The following is a 23223-nucleotide window of genomic DNA, read 5'->3' on the forward strand; positions in this document are numbered from 1 at the left end:
TAGAAATTGCTGCCCTATGTGCATACAGTCATTGGACCCCGGTCACTTTAATAATGTTTACATTATGTTTATTGTTCTGTAAATTGTTTCTGTAGTTAGAAAAGGATTAGATTACGATTCCTGCAATATTATTCTGTTGAAATTAAATTTGATCTCTGAAAAATGAAGCTAATTGATTACTCACATTATATGTACATACTGTATTCTGGACGTAGCTCATCCTATATAACTACTGCTGTGCATACCTTTTCCTACTTACAGTATATATTGTCCATTCTGTCGATACACACCACGTATTTATATTCCGGACTCTTATATTGCTCGTTCTGATATTTGTTCATCTCTTATGTCTTCTTTTTTACTTGGGATTATTTGTGTATTAGTATTGTACTGTTAAATATTTACTGCACTTCTGGAGCTAGAAACATAAGCATTTTCACTGCACCTGCTTTAACATCTGCTGATCTGTGCATGTGACAAATAAACTTGGATTTGAGTTGACACACATACACACACACTCTGACCAACGTCTCTCAGATGTGGACCTCACACAGAGAAAACAGCTTCACGGGTGCCAGCCATACAGACGATTGCTTCAAGTGCATCTGCTTAGTATTCAACAGAGATCAATAGTGCTACAGTGTTCATTTTTTATGATCTCGGTGCGTCTCTTTGTAAAATAGAAATGTTCCTTTTCCCATCCACATTATACTGTCATCCCCCTTTAGGGGAAGTTCACTCTGGTGTCTTTGATGTGATGATCTCAAATAGATGAAAAATGTGATAGAAGGGAGAAAATATCAAGATCAGACATCAGAGAGAGATGGGCTCTTGGTTACTTGTAGGAGAGGGATGAGTAGAAGGACTGTTAACACCAGCTTTTATTCAGAGAATAGAGCCCTAGTTCTCTTTGTTGATCTATTGTTGATCTAAACAGCTTGGTTATTAATGAAGAGCTCTTGTCCTTTGACTATTAAAGAGTGAAGAACACAGCACAACTGTGTCTGTCATTTTAAAGAGGTGACATGTCAGATAATTTGTTTGGATTTCTTTTTGGATTCTGGAATCATTCAGATATCTGTCGCTCTGCAGCTGGGATAATGGCCTTTTCAATTAAATGTTTTGTCTGTTCGGAGAAGCTCTCTTCAAGAAGAAGAAGCCTTACCTTTGATTGATAGTATTCTGGATTGATAGTATTCTGGATTGATAGTATTCTGGATTGATAGTATTCTGGCAGTGTGTTGCAGGAGTGGCTGCCTGAATAGAAGAACCGTAGTCAAGCGGAGTTGTTTCAGATGTTAATGTCTGCACCATCTTTGTTTGCCCTCATTAGTTGATGAATAGAGGTCTCTTTTCAAAGTAGCTGTTCAATAACTTGTCAAAACCTGCCTCTCAACTGTCCATGTAGCCTGCCTTTTCTAGAAAAAAATATTACTTTTTAAATGAAATCTCTTTGTCAGAACAATTGTATTAGTATAAAATAATATAATTTCCCCTTTTTTTGGGCATATAATATTTGAATGATTGATTTTATACAGTCAGTATTGCTCATCTTTATCATGGATGCCAATAACTTCAGATCCCTCTGCATGTGGTAGATAAAAATAAAAAAATCTTTGTTTTCTTAGGATTAAGAGGGAACTGTATCCTATTATTTAATACATCGAATTTCTTTTTAATGTATTTGTTTTTATTTGATACAATCTGCACAGATTGAAAGCAAGCAGTCAAACTTATGTTTTGTTTAACATACCGTATAAATAGATTTGGGTCTTTGAGGCAGTTCTGGGAAAGTGTGTCGGGAGTCTCACTGCAGGGGGTTTAAAGTGTTTAATGAGCATTATTATAGGAGCCTGCTCTCTCTGGGAAATAACTTCTGACCATAATGTTAATGTTAACATGAACTGTCCAGATGTTAGCAGTGTTTAACCCTTAGTCAGGATGACTATTTACCACATCCAGATCACACGTGTGTGTCACAGGAAAGGCCCCCTTGTCTGATGCAAGAGCACACGCTCTGGCCCCATACATGTGTTCATCAGAAATATGGTTTATAGTTTTGGCATCTGTACCTGTCCTGACTTGTTGTAAAAACTGAGTGACCTCTATCCTACCTCTCAGAGGAATGATAAGACCTTGCCTAGAGGATACTGGTAGTACGCATACAGTATGTACAAAGTGCCTTCAGAAAGTATTCACACCCCTTGACCTTTTCCACGTTGTTTTGTCACAGCCTGAATTTAAAATGGGTTACATTTGGATTTTGAGTCACTGATCTACACACAACACCTCATAATGTCAAAATGGAATTATGTTTTTAGAAATGTTTACAAATTCATTTAAAAAATAAAATATCTTCAGTCAATAAGTATTCAACCCCTTTGTTATGGCTAGCCTAAATAAGTTCAGCAGTAAACATTTGCTTAAGTCAGGTACATAAGGCCTCACTATGTGTCCAATAAAGGTGTTTAACATGATTTTTGAGTGACTACCTCATCTCTGTACCCCACACATAAAATGATCTGTAAGGTCCCTCAGTCGAGCAGACAATTTCAAGTACAGAATCAACCACAAAGACCAGGGAGGTTTTTCCAAAGCCTCGCAAAGAAGGGCATCTATTGGTAGACAATGAATATCCCTTTGAGCATGGTGAAGTTATTAATTACACTTTGGATGGTGTAGCAATACATGCAGTCACTACAAAGATACAGGCGTCCTTCCTAACTGTTGACGGAGAGGAAGGAAACCACTCAGGGTTTTCACCATGAGGAAAATGATGATTTTAAACCAGTTGCATAGTTAAATAGCTGTGATAGGAGACAACTGAGGATGGATCAACAACATTGTAGTTACTCCACAATACTAACTTAATTGACAGAATGAAAAGAAGGAAGCCTGTACAGAATAAAAATATACAAAAACATGCATCCTGTTTGCAATGAAGCACTAAAGTAAAATTGATAGAAATATGGAAAAGAGGAAAAGAGTATGGAAAAGAGTACAAAGCATTATCTTTGGGTCAAATCCAACACAACACATCACTGAGTAACATGCTTCATATTTTTAAGCATGGTGGTGGCTTCATCATGTTATGGGTATGCTTGTCATCGGCACGGAGTAGCAAGATTTATTTTAGGATAATAACAAAAGGAATAGAGCTAAGCACTGGCAAAGTCCTGGTTCAGTCTGCTTTCCAACAGACACTGGGACACAAAACCAACTTTCAGCAGGGCAATAACCTAAAACGCAAGGCCAATTATGTACTGGAGTTGCTTACAAAGACGACATTGAAATATAAACAACCAACTTGACAGAGTTTGAAGAATTTTAAGAAGAATAATGGTACAATCCAGGTTTGCAAAGCTTTTATATACTTACAGTATTTTATGTAGATAGTTGACAAAACATGACAATTAAATACATTTTAATCCCACTTCGTAACACAACAAAATGTGGAAAAAGTCAAGGTGTGAATTCTTTCTGAAGGCACTGTGGCTTACTCCTGTTATTTGAAAGAAAGACCGCAAAGAAAGACCATGGGGGCTGTTCAGTCCATTCAGTCTTGTGCTCAGTTAAGACTGATGAGAACAGACAGCAGTCATATCCGCAGCATCGTTGAGTGAGTGTGTGCTGTGTGTGTAAAATCTGACCGGATCTATGCAGCAGCGTTGACTTGTGTGGCCCCCTGCTGTCCTTGAAGATGCCAGGGGAGCAGAGAGGTCAGAGGTGAACCCGACATGTGGACCCAGCCTATAGGTCTGAGGGTGAGCTGCAGTTTACCATGGCTGACCTCACAGGTAATAAAGTCAGGAATGTTACATGCTGTTTGTGGACACAGGGTAACTCTCATCGCCGCATTCATCAGGCCATTTAGAGGTGATGTAAGTAAACAGCAGTGACCCACATGTTTCTGTCAAGTCAAGGTCTGGACTAACTGACTGCTAGAATAAACCATTCCACGCTCTAGCCCTGACAGGTAGGACTTTGACTGACAGTTGATTGACAGGAAAATCCTATGATGCTTTTTCCTCCCGCTGCTAAATATGTCTCCCCTCTCTGTGTCTCGCTGCACTGCGGAATGTAAAACAAGGAAAATGGTGTTCTGGCCTCAGTACCTTTGGCACTGTAAAAATAAATGCTTCAATACTAAATCCTATTGAAAAGCTTTAACTTGGAGAGAAGAAAAACATTAGAGAAGGAGAAGAATTCAGCACTTAAAGCTTTCCTACTTCATGAAAGATTTGTGCCCCATTTAATGATTTATTTCCCAATGTGGATGGCTGTCAAACATGTCAATGCTTGTCATTCTGTTTGTTAATGACTAGATTGGCTCTGTATTTAATATTAGTACAGTAGGCTCCCGTATTAATATGTGAAGCAACAGTGCTGCTCCAGTCAGGAAATGTGGTGGTAGTGTTTCTCTTCTCTCCAATGTGAGAGCCAGCAGGGGCTGCTGGTGTGAGGCCTCTCAGTCCCTAGCCACTCGGCTGGGCTCATGAGAACCACATGAGAATGAGAAATTGCACGTTACAAACAAAGATTGATATAGTGCCGGGGTGTTGACTATCCCACACTTTATTACGACAATTTGATTAAGCATTAACCTTGACCATTAATCTAATCCACTGTTCAAATCCGAAATAACTGAATCTCACACCATGGCATATGGAATGGATGTCACAGACTATACATTTATTTTCGCTCCTTCTATAAAAATCATAATAGGATGGAATGGATGTCACAGACTATACATTTCTTTTCGCTCCTTCTATAAAAATCATAATAGGCCTCATGTGCATGGCCTTAGTATATGGTCTTGTCCACATGTCTGTCTCTCTGTGAGAATAGAAGCGCTGGCTGGGTAGTCTTCTCAAGTGCCTTAACATGTATTCACAAATCATGGTGTCTCTGTTTTATATCTGCTAGCCGACCAGAGATAATCAGGGTTCGTGTAAGACTGATGCCTCGGGATATACAGCTGCAGCACTATGTCCCTCCCGATTGGTGTGTCCATCCACATGTTGCAAGGACTAAGTGCTTGGGGGGATTGGGTCCTGACACAGCAGTTACACAGCAGGAACTTCTCAACCCCAATGATATCTGTGGTTAGAGGGACTGCCGGTTATGTTCTGATGTTGAGACTACAAAGGTGGTTTGCCATGGTAAGAGCAGAAAAAGAGTAAGTTAGCAATAGGAGCATCACTTAGGTTTTGTCGAATCAGGACTGCCATCTCTAATGAGAGGGGTACTACCCCCCTGTTCCCCCTGCCCTCCTTCACTGCCCCTAATCTCTCCTAATTGTGGAAAAGTCTCGGCTGGGTATGGGCTCACACACAGCCTTGCTCATTAGACTCTTTACAGCTGCCCTGATGAAAGGTCGCTCCTGGTCATGCTGAGGGTGAAAACATCAAGTGCATGGGAATCTGAGTGGACAAGTGTTTACAACATACAATTAGAGAATAATCTGCATGTTCAATCTCCCTCTCCTCTCTCTGTCTACCTCAGTGTACCTCACGTTAACCACAGCTTATCTCCTTTAGTTTCCCTTAGATTCCTCTTATCTGTCTCTGTTCTTCCTTATCTTCTGTTTTTCCTCCTCTGTTCTCATAAAGCAATGCCTCCCTCACTGATTCCTCTAGCCCTATCTATTCACCTGCAGTATATCTTGCCTGTCTTCATGTAAAATACATCTTGTCCCTGAGGGGGTTCACTTAACTCAGCTTCTGTTTTTTTTTCTCAGCCCACAGCCCTGAGCCCATGTTTTGCTGATGTGTGCTGAGGTGTGAAGGAGTGAAGTAAATCGGATTTAAATGTAATTTAACGGGGTCACTCACCTTGCCAGTGTTTGTTGGGAGACATTGTGTCCCCACACTTAAGTTGCTGTAGATGTAAATCATAATTACTATGGGAAATTCACGGAGGGGCAACTTTTTTTTCCTGACATGCCATTCAATGCCTTCAGTGCATAACTGATATGTTGTGATGACATCACTGCAGTAGATTGAACGAAATGTTCAGGCATCCCACCTGCTCCCCTCTACCTGCAGCTATAGGACATGGCAATCAGTCATGGAGCTGTGTCTTTTTCCCTCTGTAGAGCAATAGCTTCAGGGCTTTTTCCATCCTCTGTGGACGTGGACACGTGCCACTGCACATTGTGCCCATACTAACAGGGAGTCAAGTTGAAAACCATAACAATAATTTCTGGAATCCTTGTGGCCTCTCCGTGTTGTCCCAGAGCTCCTGGCAGAACCCTCCCCTAGTCAGAGGTCAAACAGTCGGGCCAAAACAAGTAGTGTACAGAAAAAATACACGCTAAAGGGCACAGGACATTCCCCCCAAGTTCTGCAAGGCATATTTCTTCTCTATTTACTCCATGTAGACCATAAAACACATGCAAATTAGAGAGCCAAGCATCAGCAGTCGTAAAGGTGGCCTACATTTTTTCTAGATGTAGCCTCAGCCCTGTGACTGAGAGAGGGGCTAGAGAGTGAGATACATACAGAGGCCTTGGGCAGCCAGGGGGTTAAGTCTGGTGACTCCCAGCACAGACCACCCTTCACCAAGCTTCAGTGCCCTGGAAGAATCTCAGCATTGTCTCAGTTGAAACACAGGGCTTGGTGCTGTGGATCCAACCTGGTCTCGGAGCATTTCGTATTATTCTGTACTTAAATCTGAGACACTCCATTAAGTATGATATGTTACATTTGGCATAGTTACATTAGACAGATGGTTACTTAGGGTGGTTGGTCGGGGTGTAACGTCTAGCAACCCAAAGGTTGCGTGTTTGAATCTCATCATGGACAACTTCAGCATTTTAGCTTTTCAAATACTTACACATTTTTAGCTACATTGCAACTACTTAGCATGTTAGCTAACCCCGAATCCCTAACCTTAACTCTTTAACCTAACTCCTTAGCGTAACCTTAACCCTAACCCTTAGCCACCTAGCTACCTAGATAGAATTCATAACATATCTTACATTTTGCAAATTCTCAACATATCATATGTTTTGCAATTTCGTAACAAATTGTACATTTTGCAAATTCGTAACATATCACACCAAATGGGTGATGGACATCCATAAATGAATACATACCACATAAAACGTAACATATCAGACTAAATGGAGTGTCTCGGATTTATGTACAGAATAATACGAAATGCTCTGAGACCAAAGTTGGTGGATCTCCTGGAGGTCTCCCCCTCTGGTTCCCAGTGGCTCAGCCCAGTGACAGGGAGCCTAGTGCTGCTTAGTCCAGCCTTGTCTCAGGGGAGGAAGGGGTGAGGGGAGCACCCTCATGTGACTGGGACGGAGCCACTGGGTTTTGGAGCTGCTGGGGGTAAGACAGAGCTATGGCTCTAACGCAAACTCACACGCACAGATAATATGGGGCATTAAAATGGATCATCAGAACATATGATTCAGATACCAGATTGTTCAGAAATCTAACTACAATATTTGCATGTCATGTCTTATATCATGTCATCCATAAACCCAAAGTACTGTAATTAGTTACTGGTTACAATTACACAAGTAGCTCAATGGCTCATGTACTAGGATAGAGAGGATAGAGACAACTGCTGGTTTCCAAGGCTGTTGATTGATATGCTCTGAAAGAAGAACCGTCTGTTTCTCATTTTCCCTCTTTGCAGCAGCAGTCAGAACTGCTGGGAGTCCTTCTCAGCCCCCTCGATGAGGCTCACTTATTTGTCTGTGGTGTCTTGTCAACACATGCCTTGGGAAGAAGAATTGTATAAAAACAAACAGCTGTTTTGCAAAGGCAGATATGTGGAGTATTTGGGTGTATTCTGTCTATCTGATCTTTCACATGAGAAAAGGGTTCAGCTTTATGCAATCCATCAGAGCTAATATGACTATATCCACAGTATTATTTAACCATCAGAAATGGATAATATTTGCATGCTTGTAACATTTTTTGTCAAGGAAATCAATGTGAGCTATAGCAGAGATATAGTACTCTGCTTATATCTCCATTTTATTGATCGCACGATCACAAAAGCGTATAGTATGTCAACCAGCATTTAATCACATCCGTTTAATCACGTTGCCAAGAGCTTTGATGAATTCCTGGAAGACTAAGTGGTCACTGAGTGTAGTGTTAAATGTGTAGGCTATTACATAGAACTGTTTGCTGTGTGTGGGGAGCTCTACTGTAAATGCACCATTTTTAAACTTCTCTGGTGGGGGGAAAAGGCAATGGAACAGAGGCTTGGTGCACCACATCCCAATTGCTGTGCTACACAGCTGCTGAACCAACCACAATTAGAAGGTCCTTAGTGGGAACACATTGCCAGAAGTTCCATTCGGAAGTCATCACATACCATTAGAGAATCTTTCTGACTGCCCTGCATGATCATATGCTAGTCATGTCAGTAGAGGCCATGTGGTTAACTTTAGTGAATATATACTGAACAAAAATATAAGTGTTGGTCTCATGTTTCATCACCTGAAATAAAAGATCACAGAAATGTTCCATACGCACAAAAAGCATATTTCTCTCAAATTTTGTGCACACATTTGTTTTAATCGCTGTTAGTGAGCATTTCTCTTTTGCCAAGATAATCCATCCATCTGACAGTTGTGGCACATCAAGAAGCTGATTAAACAGCATGATCCTTACATACTTTGTGCTGGGAACAATAAAAGGCCACTCTAAAATGTGCAGTTTTGTCACACAACACAATGCCACAGATGTTTCAAGTTTTGAGGGAGCGTGCAATTGGCATGCTGACAGTAGGAATGTCCACCAGAGCTGTTGCCAGAGAATTGAATGTTAATTTCTCTACCAGAAGCCACCTCCAACGTCGTTTTAGAGAATTTGATAGTACGTCCAACTTTACCACTTTACCTGTGGGATTGTCTGAGACCAGCCACCCTGACAGCTGATGAAACTGAGGAGTATTTCTGTCTGTATTCAAGCCCTTTTGTGGAGAAAACTCATTCTGATTGGCTTGGCCTGGCTCCCCATTTATGGCTGCGCCCCTGCCAAGTCATGTGAAATCCATAGATTAGGGCCTAATGAATTTATTTCAATTGACTGATTTCCATTTATGAACTATAACTCAGTAAGATTTAATGTTGCGTTTATATTTTTGTTCAGTATATTTGCTTCACTTACTGCTTTGAAGTGTGGTCCACTTTGAAGGTAAATTGTGTTGTGGCAGCAGTGTTGCAATTATATTAAATTAAACCGCCTGTTGTGTTCTGCTCAAATTGGACCAATTTACAAGTTTTTTAAAAGTTTATTTTATTTTTTATCAATTTTACCACCTTTCCTCCCCAATTTCGTGGTATCCAATTGTTAGTAATTACTATCTTGTCTCATCGCTTCAATTCCCTTACAGGCTCGGGAGAGACGAAGGTCAAAAGCCATGCGTCCTCCGAAACACAACCCAACCAAGCCACACTGCTTCTTTAACACAGCACGCATCCAACCCGGAAGCCAGCCAAACCAATGTGTCAGAGGAAACACTGTGCACCTGGCCACCTTGGTTAGTGTGCACTGCGCCCGGCCCGCCACATGAGTCGCTGGTGCGCGATGAGACAAGGATATTCCTACCGGCTAAACACTCCCTAACCCGGACGACGCTAGGCCAATTGTGCGTCGCCCCACAGACCTCCCGGTCGCGGCCGGCTGCGACAGAGCCTTGGCGCGAACCCTGAGTCCCTGGTGGCACAGCTAGTGCTGCGATGCAGTGCCCTAGACCATTGCGCCACCCGGGAGTTTTCTCTCTGAAAAATGTAGTTAATTTCATCTGATTGTCATAAGGTTCCATGACTTTGTCCACACAGGGCATCTGAACACACAAATACATTTTGATGATTTTCATTGCATTTTGGGTGTTTTATTTAACTTTGTACACCTGTGGTGTCATTAGAAATGAATGGGTGAGACTACAATTAGTGTATAAAATTTAGTTCAGGCACATGCCCATTCATCAGATGGACACACTTCCTCTCCCAGACCCCACATGCATGTGTGTTTGTGCACGCACGCACACACACCTCACTCCACTTCTTGGTTTCCATGGCAACCCCCCACAGGAACCTTTCCCCAACAGAATCTTTCCCCCACGGGAACCACACCTGTTGGCATTCTCACAAACAATTGCATAATTGTTTCAATAATATACGCTTTTTTGAGGCCTTGCTCACAATTAATTCTGTGACAGCACAATGACCAAACGATACACTGTTTGTGAGGCTCTTGATCATATCTTTGATCATGACACTGGTGAGGAGGAGAGAGGCCAGGAAACTGACAGTGAAGATGCATTAGAGGAGGAAGTGTTAGAAGTTGAAGACAACACAGAATATGATCCAGACCAAGAGACAACCGATGAGGAACAATCCAGTGATGAGGAAGAGGGTCCTGCTGAGGTTGTTGTTACATTCCAGTCAAAGAATGGGAATTTGTCCTGGTCTTCATCCCCACCTGAGAGGAGAGGTCAGCTGTCGGCTGGAAATGTTATCAGGGTGAGCCCAGGGCCAACGAGATACGCCATATCCCGGGTTGATGACATAAAATCCTGCTTCAAACTGTTCCTGACAGTCAATCGAAACTATAGTGATAAACATGACCAACTTGGAGGGGAGACGTGTTTACAAACGCGTCTTGTAAACACATTGGTGAAATGCTCATTGAATTTGTGAACAATATGGATTCTATTCATTTTAATATGTAAGTATGTTTTAGCTGTGATAAATTTAAAAAATGCTTTGATAGCAATTTTTCACTTTACTATGCAACACATGAAGTATTACCTGTATGTACTCATTCTTTTATTTACTGATTGTTGCACTTTTTTAGGTTACTGGCTTATACTCTTATAAGAGGATGATGGCACATTGGCCCATGGTGTTCTTCAACATCCTAGATGTGTCGGCCTACAACGCCTTTGTGGTGTGGATGGCGGTGAATCCAGGCTGGAAGCAGAAGAAATTCTTCAAGAGGAGACCATTCTGAGAAGAGTTGGGGAAAGCCATGGTGGCACCCCTCATTCAAAGGTGCCAACACCTTCCTCCGACACCATCCTCTGCTGGATTGGTGAGATATACAAGGGCCAGAAGAAAGACCTACGGACGCCAGAGACAGAAGAGACAAAAGGAAGAGGTGCAATCTGTGTGCACCAAGAGATGTCAAAACAAGCATTATGTGCCATAAATGCAGTGCATATATTTGTAAGGCACATGCAACAACCACCAGGGATTGTTCAACATGTGTATGAGAACACACAAAATGTAACCACCATTGATTGACAGATTGTGAAGATTTTAATGTTTTTGTTATTGTTAGTAATACGGTTATTGTTACTGTTGTTCTTTAAGGTGTTCAGACATTAATTTTGTAACATGGTAAAGTGTTCATGTGTAGTTTTGTGCCTATGTCCTTTCTTTACTAATAAAATCATACCGGTCAGTTTTGACCGGGAACACAACAGATGTTATTTTGTGCCACTATTTAAAAAATTGAAATGGTTTCAAAACATATGTCCGTCCTTGTTAAACTTTGACAAAAAGTGGTCTGTGATAAATAGCACAGTATGTTTCATCTGAGTATTTGTTATAGTCAAAATAATCCATAGAAAAATGAGTCCTATGAGCTCAGATCAATGAGGCCTACAGGCCATAAATAGCAAATAGAAGTTCAAAACTTGTAATGTTCACAAGAACTTAAGTTGATAAAAAGATCTAACACATCATTAGGTGATAATATATATTATAACCAGCTATAATGGGGAGGTCATTTTGCCCCGGGAACACAGAATTAATTAACATGAAACGAACACAGCAGGAGGGTTGAGTGAACTGTAATTCTGTCCTCTGAAAGTGCTGAAAACATAATAATAATAATAATCAATTATATAAACATGAAGCGATAGGTTCAACTGTGTTTGGTTCTCTGGGAGGTATGGGACCTATGACAGGATTCTATGTGTTTAGGGTCAAGATAAATATATGCAGCTAGATAGTCAATAGCTGTACTGTGTGTAGAGGAATGAGGAGTTAACAGAAACTCGAATCTATAGTATACTTGTCAGGCTTATCTAGTTCATGAATCATTTTTCCATCCTGAATGAGTTGTGGATTAGGTCACCCACACAAACAGTAATGTCTCTGGACTGTGTTCATTATCAAACAGAATAACAAAGAAGACTATGAAGATTAGGACCAGGATATGTCCCCACCAAATGACAATGCTGACTAAAGATGTTCTGTTTCAAAACCATCTCACACAGACCTGTGGCTACAACAGGGGACAGTGTTTTAGGAGAGGTAAAACAACTTGTACTATGTATAGCTCCTGAGTGGCACAGCAATCTAAAGGTGTCACTACAGACCCTGGTTCGATTCCAGGGTGTATCACAACCGGCAGTGATTGCGAGTCCCATAGGGCGGCGCACATTTGGCCCAGCCTCGTCCGGGTTAGGGTTTGGCCGGGGTAGGACGTCATTGTAAATACGAATGTGTTCTCATCTGACTTGCCTAGTTAAATAAATAGCTTATTCTATCAACCTCTTAAATGGAATTGATATCCAACCATCTATAATTTGATTGGTTTCTCCACGTTTCTGCCTGTCTATCATTGACTCCATCCAACTCTCTTTAACCTTCTCTCAGCAAAACATGCTGGTCAGAAATCCAGAGCAGACTCTTTTCAAAAAAATAATGATGTATCTTGCCATACTTACTTTAATGCCTGATATTTATTTCAGACATTTATGAGTCATCTCTTGTCTACACCGGCTAGTAACAGAGTGACAGGTTGGTTTAGCTGGTGGATGTGATGATCAGAATCAAATCACTGTCATCCATCCTTGGTCAAAGTGTCAGTTCTGGCCTCACCTGTATATGCGTGTCCATGGAAACGGAAGGTGAAATGGTCTTCCTGCACCCTTAAGGTCTTCTGCTTTGGCTGAGCTCTCACTCTCTCTAAATATTTAGATAGCAGTGAGACAGCAGTCTGGCAGGGAGGCATTACAAGGAAACAGAACTAAATGGATTGTCATAACTCGTCCAACAAAGACACTATCGAAACATGGAATAGTACTGATGTGCTGTACTGGGACACAAAAGGACTAGGATAATGTATGTTTTGAATTGGTTCAGGGGGAAATTCTATTGTAGGCAACTTCAATCTATTGAGATCTGTTGCGTTTGTAAAGGTTATGATCAGGTCAAGATTGTTTGTTGAGTGTGGAGATCAATTTTTTTTTCTGAATTTCTCTCATGCGACCTTTTGACACTCTCAGGAAACGTGTCCTCTACAATAAACAGTTCAAGAGTCACTTACACTTATACTAGAGGTCAAAGGTCACAAACCATTTGGAGTAGTTGTCAGTTCCTGTAGAATTCGTGGAATGGCATACAAGTCCACGGAGGGTTAAGGTACAGTCATACCTAACATTGTCTAACAACATGTTCTCATAAACCGCCATGTTCAAATACTTGGCCTAGTCAAGAGATCACCCTCCAATCTCCTCAGTCATCATCAGTTTTAATATCCTGCCTCTCAGACCTTTCCTTTTTGAGGCCTATGAGCTGGTGTCCCAGGCTTCATCTTAGATTATCCCCTGGTGAATGCAGCTCTGAGTAGCTCTGCTGGACGAGGAGTAAAGCAGATGAAAGCAGAAGGTTTTTAGATCTGGAACCTAAGAGGAAACAGGCCAGGGCTATCGATGGCTTCCCCTTGATGAATGCTCAAATGTTCCGGCCTGTGACCCTGGAGATAGGATCAGGGCCTGGTGGTTGTCTTTGGCCCTGGTCCCAGCTGCAGTACGGTGCTGTGTTAGTGTTAGACCCCTATGGTCAGACTCAGACATGAACCCAGGCCCCATGGGAACATTGGCTGTAGTCCTTATCACAGGAAGTCACAAAATACAGCCCACGAATGAATCCCAGCTCTCACATGCGGGTTAATCACAAAACACTTTTGAATGTAGCGATTAGTTAAAGAGTGTTTATTTTCTGTTCTTTTTTCCCCAGATTTGTTTAGGAACAGAATATCCACTCCTGGGAAATACACAATTTAGATTTATCATATTTGTGTTGTTTTTGTTTTGTTTTTCACTTTCACTTTCACAAGTAGTAATAGACAAGGCAGCATAGATTACGTTGAGCCCTGACTTGTGGCTGTACAGTATAATGTATAGATATCCTGCTGAGTTGAACACAGTGAAGGGGCAGACAGACGTTCAGTGATGTGATATATTACTGGGGGCTGCTGTGTGTGTCCGAGTGATTGCCAGCAGCCACAGCCTGGCAGTAAAAATAAATGAGTCGTGAGTATATGGAGGACAGATTCACTGGGGGTCCAGCTGGTGGCCTGTTAAAATGTATTATGGTATGGACCATAGGACGGACAAGTCACTGAGGCCTTCCCACTGTGTAGGGACAGCCCTGATGAGATCCAGCTGAACACACAGCTAAAGCAGAGAACACAGACCGTTGTGTGTGTGTGTGTGTGTGTGTGTGTGTGTGTGTGTGTGTGTGTGTGTGTGTGTGTGTGTGTGTGTGTGTGTGTGTGTGTGTGTGTGTGTGTGTGTGTGTGTGTGTGTGTGTGTGTGTGTGTGTGTGTGTGTGTGTGTATACATGCTGGCGCGTACGTGTGTGGACATACACATGTTTATATGCTCCTGTGCATCAGAACCAGAGGTTTATTCATACCCTTCTGAAAAATGGGCTGTTCTTCTGAGCATTCAGAACCCTCTGTCTAGACAGGCTGATTGTTTTGGGACAGGGGGTTAACTTAACTATGGCATATTGGTGTCCAAATTCCATGTCACGCTATACCATTAGTCCTAGGAGACTGTGTTGCCTCATATTTCATTCCGGGTCACCAATACACAGACATCAATCATGTGTAATTATAGCTGTGTATTCTTCCATGCCTGCCTGAGTCAGATTGGCTCTGAGTTCCAGCCTCTAAACATGACCTGGAGCATGGGCAAGCTGGGCCAGGCCTCTGGGGCCTCAGACAGCCCGCCTTGTCTAGGGATCATAATCTCATAGGAAATGCACCTGCCCTCTAGGGCTCATGATCTCTGGGCTTTGGGCCAGGGAAGAGGCCACTGTCTAATGAACAAAGCATGTGGGGATGGCATTGATCATGTTCAAAAGGGTCTTCTCTTCCACAGGAAGTGTGCTTAAGTCAGCCTTCATTCATTTGATGCCAATGCTTTCCCCTGTTTTTACAACTTGGTTGCAGTAGAAGTAGCTGTTGTTCAGTCATTTATTATTTTAAGAACAAATTCTTATTTTCAGTGACAGCCTAGGAACAGTGGGTTAACTGCCTGTTCAGGAGCAGAAAGACAGATTTTTACCTTGTCAGCTAAGGGATTCGAACTTGCAACCTTTCGGTTACTAGTCCAACGCTCTAACCACTAGGCTACCTGCTGCCCTGCTGCCCCAGTAGTAATAATACATGTATGAATAGTGGTTCTAGGAGCAGATTCAGGGTACAGTTATGTTGGATCAGTGTGCATGATATGCACAATGAACTGTTCCAATGACCACCTGAGAGAAAATCATTTCCTTTACATTGGAAAGCAGCCCTTTCCTTTACATTGGAAAGCAGCCCTTTCCTTTACATTGGAAAGCAGCCCTTTCCTTTACATTGGAAAGCAGCCCTTTCCTTTACATTGGAAAGCAGCCCTTTCCTTTACATTGGCAGCTTGTCCTACAGTACTATAATACAGTGAGGCTATGTGTGGCTGGTGGCTCTGCCTCTATGGAGCTCCACACAGTGCCAGTGACTAGATTACATTTTTACCAGACATTTTACCAGAGAAACAGGAATACTCCAACATCATAGAAACTAATCTGGATAAATGATCATATATCCCTCTCTTTCCCCATTACAGATGTCAGGGGTAGAGAAAAAGTAGCATCCTTCATACAAGACTGAATCTTCAGCTTCACCAAAAATTTTAATTCCAAACTACAACATTTTCAGACAAGATAGAACTGCCAAAGGGGGCGGTGTTGCAATCTACTGCAAAGATAGCCTGCAGAGTTCTGTCCTTACTATCCAGGTCTGTACCCAAACAATTTGAACTTCTACTTTTAAAAATCCACCTCTCTAAAAACAAGTCTCTCACCGTTGCCGCCTGCTATAGACCACCCTCTGCCCCCAGCTGTGCTCTGGACACCATATGTGAACTGATTGCCCCCCATCTATCTTCAGAGCTCGTGCTGCTAGGCGACCTAAACTGGAACATGCTTAACACCCCAGCCATCCTACAATCTAAACTTGATGCCCTCAATCTCACACAAATTATCAATGAACCTACCAGGTACTTCCCCAAAGCCTTAAACACGGGCACCCTCATAGATATCATCCTAACCAACTTGCCCTCTAAATACACCTCTGCTGTCTTCAACCAAGATCTCAGCGATCACTGCCTCATTGCCTGCATCCGTAATGGGTCAGCGGTCAAACGACCTCCACTCATCACTGTAAAACGCTCCCTGAAACACTTCAGCGAGCAGGCCTTTCTAATCGACCTGGCGGGGTATCCTGGAAGGATATTGATCTCATCCCGTCAGTAGAGGATGCCTGGATATTTTTTTTAAATGCCTTCCTAATCATCTTAAATAAACATGCCCCATTCAAGAAATTTAGAACCAGGAACAGATATAGCCCTTGGTTCTCCCCAGACCTGACTGCCCTTAACCAACACAAAAACATCCTATGGCGTTCTGCATTAGCATCGAACAGCCCCCGTGATATGCAGCTGGTCAGGGAAGCTAGAAACCATTATACACAGGCAGTTAGAAAAGCCAAGGCTAGCTTTTTCAAGCAGAAATTTGCTTCCTGCAACACTAACTCAAAAAAGTTCTGGGACACTGTAAAGTCCATGGAGAATAAGAACACCTCCTCCCAGCTGCCCACTGCACTAAAGATAGGAAACACTGTCACCACTGATAAATCCACCATAATTGAGAATTTCAATAAGCATTTTTCTACGGCTGGCCATGCCTACCCCGGTCAACAGCACTGCACCCCCAACAGCAACTCGCCCAAGCCTTCCCCATTTCTCCTTCTCCCAAATCCGTTCAGCTGATGTTCTGAAAGAGCTGCAAAATCTGGACCCCTACAAATCAGCCGGGCTAGACAATCTGGACCCTTTCTAAAATTATCTGCCGAAATTGTTGCCACCCCTATTACTAGCCTGTTCAACCTCTCTTTCGTGTTGTCTGAGATTCCCAAAGATTGGAAAGCAGCTGCGATCATCCCCCTCTTCAAAGGGGAAAACACTCTTGACCCAAACTGCTACAGACCTATATCTATCCTACCATGCCTTTCTAAGGTCTTCGAAAGCCAAGTCAACAAACAGATTACCGACCATTTCGAATCTCACCATACCTTCTCTGCTATGCAATCTGGTTTCAGAGCTGGTCATGGGTGCACCTCAGCCAGGCTCAAGGTCCTAAACGATATCTTAACCGCCATCGATAAGAAACATTACTGTGCAGCCGTATTCATTGATCTGGCCAAGGCTTTCGACTCTGTCAATCACCACATCCTCATCGGCAGACTCGACAGAGTTCAGTGTGTCAAATCGGAGGGTCTGCTGTCCGGACCTCTGGCAGTCTCTATGGGGGTGCCACAGGGTTCAATTCTTGGACCGACTCTCTTCTCTGTATACATCAATGAGGTCGCTCTTGCTGCTGGTGAGTCTCTGATCCACCTCTACGCAGACGACACCATTCTGTATACTTCTGGCCCTTCTTTGGACACTGTGTTAAGAACCCTCCAGGCAAGCTTCAATGCCATACAACTTTCCTTCCGTGGCCTCCAATTGCTCTTAAATACAAGTAAAACTAAATGCATGCTCTTCAACCGATCGCTACCTGCACCTACCCGCCTGTCCAACATCACTACTCTGGACGCCTCTGACTTAGAATAAGTGGACAACTACAAATACTTAGGTGTCTGGTTAGACTGTAAACTCTCCTTCCAGACCCATATCAAACATCTCCAATCCAAAGTTAAATCTAGAATTGTCTTCCTATTTCGCAACAAAGCATCCTTCACTCATGCTGCCAAACATACCCTTGTAAAACTGACCATCCTACCAATCCTCGACTTTGGCGATGTCATTTACAAAATAGACTCCAATACCCTACTCAACAAATTGGATGCAGTCTATCACAGTGCAATCCGTTTTGTCACCAAAGCCCCATATACTACCCACCATTGCGATCTGTACGCTCTCGTTGGCTGGCCCTCGCTTCATACTCGTCGCCAAACCCACTGGCTCCATGTCATCTACAAGACCCTGCTAGGGAAAGTCCCCCCTTATCTCAGCTCGCTGGTCACCATAGCATCTCCCACCTGTAGCACACGCTCCAGCAGGTATATCTCTCTAGTCACCCCCAAAACCAATTCTATCTTTGGCCGCCTCTCCTTCCAGTTCTCTGCTGCCAATGACTGGAACGAACTACAAAAATCTCTGAAACTGGAAACACTTATCTCCCTCACTAGCTTTAAGCACCAACTGTCAGAGCAGCTCACAGATTACTGCACCTGTACATAGCCCACCTATAATTTAGCCCAAACAACTACCTCTTTCCCAACTGTATTTAATTTATTTATTTCTACTTTGCACATTCTTCCATTGCAAAACTACCATTCCAGTGTTTTACTTGCTATATTGTATTTACTTTGCCACCATGGCCTTTTTTGCCTTTACCTCCCTTCTCACCTCATTTGCTCACATCGTATATAGATTTGTTTATACTGTATTATTGACTGTATGTTTGTTTTACTCCATGTGTAACTCTGTGTCATTGTATCTGTCGAACTGCTTTGCTTTATCTTGGCCAGGTCGCAATTGTAAATGAGAACTTGTTCTCAACTTGCCTACCTGGTTAAATAAAGGTGAAATATATATATTTTTTAAATAAATTAACTCCACGTGTAGGACAGTAGCTTATTGCTATCGTGTTTCTCTTATGTTGGGTCAAAGCACTGAGATAATGTAAATGTAATGTGGGTCCATTGTGAATGGAGGTTACCTGTACCAGGACTGGAGACAAGAGCATCCCACTGCTGTCCCCTGGAGTCAGGTGTGGGTGTAGCCTGTGCACCAATCACAAGGCGACCCACTCATGATTTCAAAGGTCACTGGGTTCATCGTCGTGGGACCTGTTTTGACAGTGAGGGAGTCTTTCTCATTGTTCTTGGTGATGAATAGTAAATACATGTCTGGCGTAGGGTTACACATCTTGGCTTCTCCCGACTTAAATGTTGTTATACTTTGACAATCAGGGTATACGCTACACTGAGTGTACAAAACATTAAGAACACCTGATATTTCCATGACATAGGCTGACCAGGTGAATCCAGGTGAAACTTATGATCTGTTATTGATGTCACTTATTAAATCCACTCCAACCAGTGTAGATGAAGGGGAGGAGACAGGTTAAAGAAGGATTTTTACACCTTGAGACAAATGAGACATGGATTGTGTATGTGTGCCATTCAGAAGGTGGTTTGACAAGACAAATGGACAAGACAAACTATTTGAGTGCCTTTGAACGGGGTATGGTAGTGTTTTTTTTTTTACGCTCAACAGTTTCCTGTGTGTATCAAGAATGCTCCACCACCAAAAGGACATCCAGCCAACTTGACACAACTGTGGAAAACATTGGAGTCAACAGGGGTCAGCATCCCTGTGGAACGCTTTCGACACCTTGTAGAGTCCATGTCCCGACGAATTGAAGCTGTTCTGAGAGCAGAATGGGGTGCAACTCAATATAAGGAAGGTGTTCCTAATGTTTATTACACTTAGTGTGTCTCTCACATGCACTAGTGAGTATCTATACTGGACCAAAAATATAAATGCAACATGCAACAATTTCTAAGATTTTACTGAGTTACAGTTCATATAAGGTCATCAGTGAATTGAAATAAATTCATTAGGCCCTAATCTATGGATTTGACATGACTGGGCAGTGGTGCAGCCATGGGTGGGCCTTGGAAAGCATAGGCCCACCCACTAGGGAGCCAGGCCCAGCCAATCAGAATGAGTTTTTCCCCACAAAAGGGGTTTATTACAAACATAAATACTTCTCAGCACCACTCCATCCCCCACCCCACCCCCCTCCCTGGGCTGGCGTGGTTGTGGTTGTGAGGCCGATTTGACGTACTGCCAAATTCTCTAAAACGATGTTGGAGGTAGTTTGTGGTAGAGAAATTAACATTCAATTCTTTGGCAACAGCTCCAGTGGACATTCCTGCAGTCATCATGCCAATTGCATGCTCCCTCAAAACTTGAAACATCTGTTGCATTTTATTGTCGCCAGTACAAGGTGTAATGATCATGCTGTTTTACCAGCCTCTTGATATACCACGTTTGTCAGGTGGATGGATTATCTTGGCGAAGGAGAAATGCTCACTAACAGGAATGTAAACAAATGTGTCTACAAAATTTGAACTTAATAAGGTTTTTGTGCATTTGGAACATTTCTGTGATTTTTTTATTTCAGCTCATGAAACATGGGAGCAACATTTTACAGGACCTTGACCCATAGTATTTCAGCATTCCTGGTTTCCAGTGAGCAGAAATACACATGACCGTGACCCTGACGCAGCATGAACCCTGGGAGCCACACACCTGTGGCCTCAGGGGGAGGGGGATACAGGCCCCCAGTCCCACTCTTCCTGACCCCGTACAAACTGACATGAAAACAACAAGAGCTCCTCCAGGGCCCCGGAGTCATGTCCTTAACCTGCAGGTCACATTCTGTTCACAGCCAAGAGACAGGAATGTGTTATTCCCCTGAGCTACCACTAGGGTCTGCCCTGCCTGCATTCCTGCTCAATGATGATCAATGGGATCCCTCCCTGGCCTTTCATCCTGTTCTGTGCAGACCTGTAATTTGCTGTATAATATTATAAAATAATTCCCCCAAATGTGTTGCTACTGTATACAACACTTTCTCAGAAAAACACATCTCCAGCACCAGGGCAACACAAATGGCTCCCTAATACATGGGTTCGATTCCCGGGAGCATCCCAATGTAAAATGAATGCACGCATGACTGTAAGTGGCTTTCGATAAAAGCGTCTGCTAAATGGCATACATTATTTTATTATATTATTGAGATGAGAGAAACACCTTGAGTGGACAATTGTCCTCACCTTATAGATGTGTGCTTTGTATTATTTTTTACATTTTTTATTTCACCTTTATTTAACAAGGTAGGCCAGTTGAGAACAAGTTCTCATTTACAACTGCGACCTGGTTAAGATAAAGCCCTGGGCTGGCGTGGTTGTGGTTGTGAGGCCGATTTGACGTACTGCCAAATTCTCTAAAACGATGTTGGAGGTAGTTTGTTGTAGAGAAATGAACATTCAATTCTTTGGCAACAGCTCCAGTGGACATTCAAAGCAGTGCGACACAAACAACAACACAGAGTTACACATGGAATAAACAAACATACAGTCAATAACACAATAGAAAAAATGTATATACAGTGTGTGCAAATGAGGTAAGATTAAGGAGGTAAGGCAATAAATAGGCCATAGTGGTGAAGTAATTACAATTTAGCAATTAAACACTGGAGTGATAGATGTGCAGAAGATGAATATGCAAGTAGAGGGGATGTGGTAGTTGGATGGGCTATTTACAGATGGGTTATGCACAGGTGCAATGATCTATGAGCTGCTCTGACAGATGCTTAAAGTTCGCAAGGGGGATGTAAGTCTCCAGCTCATATCTCATTCATTTATGAGTCTCCAGCTCATATCTCATTAATTTAACTACAAATGAGGTATTTGTTTTAATGTTTGGTGAATGGGGAAAATAAACCCCAGTGTTTCGGCCGTTACACATTCCAGATGTCATAAACTAGGAGAGAAATACGAGGTCTGTAATTGGCGGGTTTGTGCTGGCCGTGGCTGAATGCACAAAAAATACACTGAAACAAAACCTATTCCCCCTCACAAGACTGAAAAGATTTGTCATGGGTCCTCAGATCCTCAAAAAGTTATACAGCTGCACCATCGAGAGCATCCTGACTGGTTGCATCACTGCCTGGTATGGTAACTGCTCAGCCACTGACCGCAAGGCACTACAGAGGGTAGTGCGTACGGCCCAGTACATCACTGGGGCCAAGCTTCCTGCTATCCAGGACCTCTATACCAGGCAGTGTCAGAGGAAGGCCCTAAAAATGGTCAAAGACTCCAGCCACCCAAGTCATACTGTTCTCTCTGCTCCTGCACGGCAAGCGGTACCAGAGCGCCAAGTCTAGGTCCAAAAGGCTTCGCAACAGCTTCTATCCCCAAGCCATAAGACTCCTGAACAGCTAGTCAAATGGCTACCGAGACTATTTGCATTGCCCCCCCCCCCCCCCCACCTCTTTTTTGACTCTGTACCGGTACCCCCTGTATATAGCCTCGCTATTGTTATTTTACTGCTGCTCTTGAATTATTTTTTTACTTTTATTTCTTATTTTTTTACTTATCTATTTTTGACTTAACATGTATTTTTTTCTTAAAACTGCATTGTTGGTTAAGAGCTGTTGTATTTGGCATGTGACAAATACCATTTGATTTGATTTGATTTGAAACAGGAAAACAACTAGCCTCCGTTTCCCCTGTCAGTCCCAGGATTGCTCCGTAACTCTCCTCTGTTTGTGGACATAGAGGGGGCTATGAAATTATTAGGAGTGCAACCCAAATACCCTCCTCCTCCTCCCTTTCTCTCTCTCTCCACTAACTCATCCATTCCCTCACAGCACTGTAGCATTCCTTCACAGTTATATTATTTTACGGTTATCAAGACCCTGCTTGTACTGTATTTGAATGACCTTTGGGTGTTCTCTTTTCCAACTAAAGATACATCGTGTTTCTGTCAGCACCTGATCAGGATCTGAGTCAGTGTGTGAAGACTGTGAAGTAGAGAGAGAATGTATGGTCAGTTGAATGACAGCGCTGACAGGCTGTGTATGGGATATAGATGAGAAAGAAAGATTGTGGCTTTTCAGAGCCATGATGTGATTGGCAAACTCTCTGGTTCTCTGGTTTCTATTGGCTGAATTTCTGAGTTTCTCTCGTCTGACTCACACAAGACCTGTGTGTGCTGTGTTAATGTGCTGATGCAGACGCTGGCAGGGGTTCTGTTCATGGTTACCAAGATATCTGATCTGGTGTCTTGGAAGCTTGTGATTATGTTCAATCTATGATG

General features: G+C 42.6%; 1 protein-coding gene across 1 annotated transcript in view; it reads left to right on the forward strand.

The window, feature by feature from the left end:
* The window catches only part of LOC115139038 (multiple epidermal growth factor-like domains protein 6), an 82384-nt gene that overhangs the window by 34953 nt on the left and 24208 nt on the right, over positions 1-23223 (forward strand). The window lies entirely within an intron of this gene.

This window comes from Oncorhynchus nerka, linkage group LG2 (genome assembly GCF_034236695.1).
Source record: "Oncorhynchus nerka isolate Pitt River linkage group LG2, Oner_Uvic_2.0, whole genome shotgun sequence".
Taxonomy (NCBI): Eukaryota; Metazoa; Chordata; class Actinopteri; order Salmoniformes; family Salmonidae; genus Oncorhynchus; species Oncorhynchus nerka.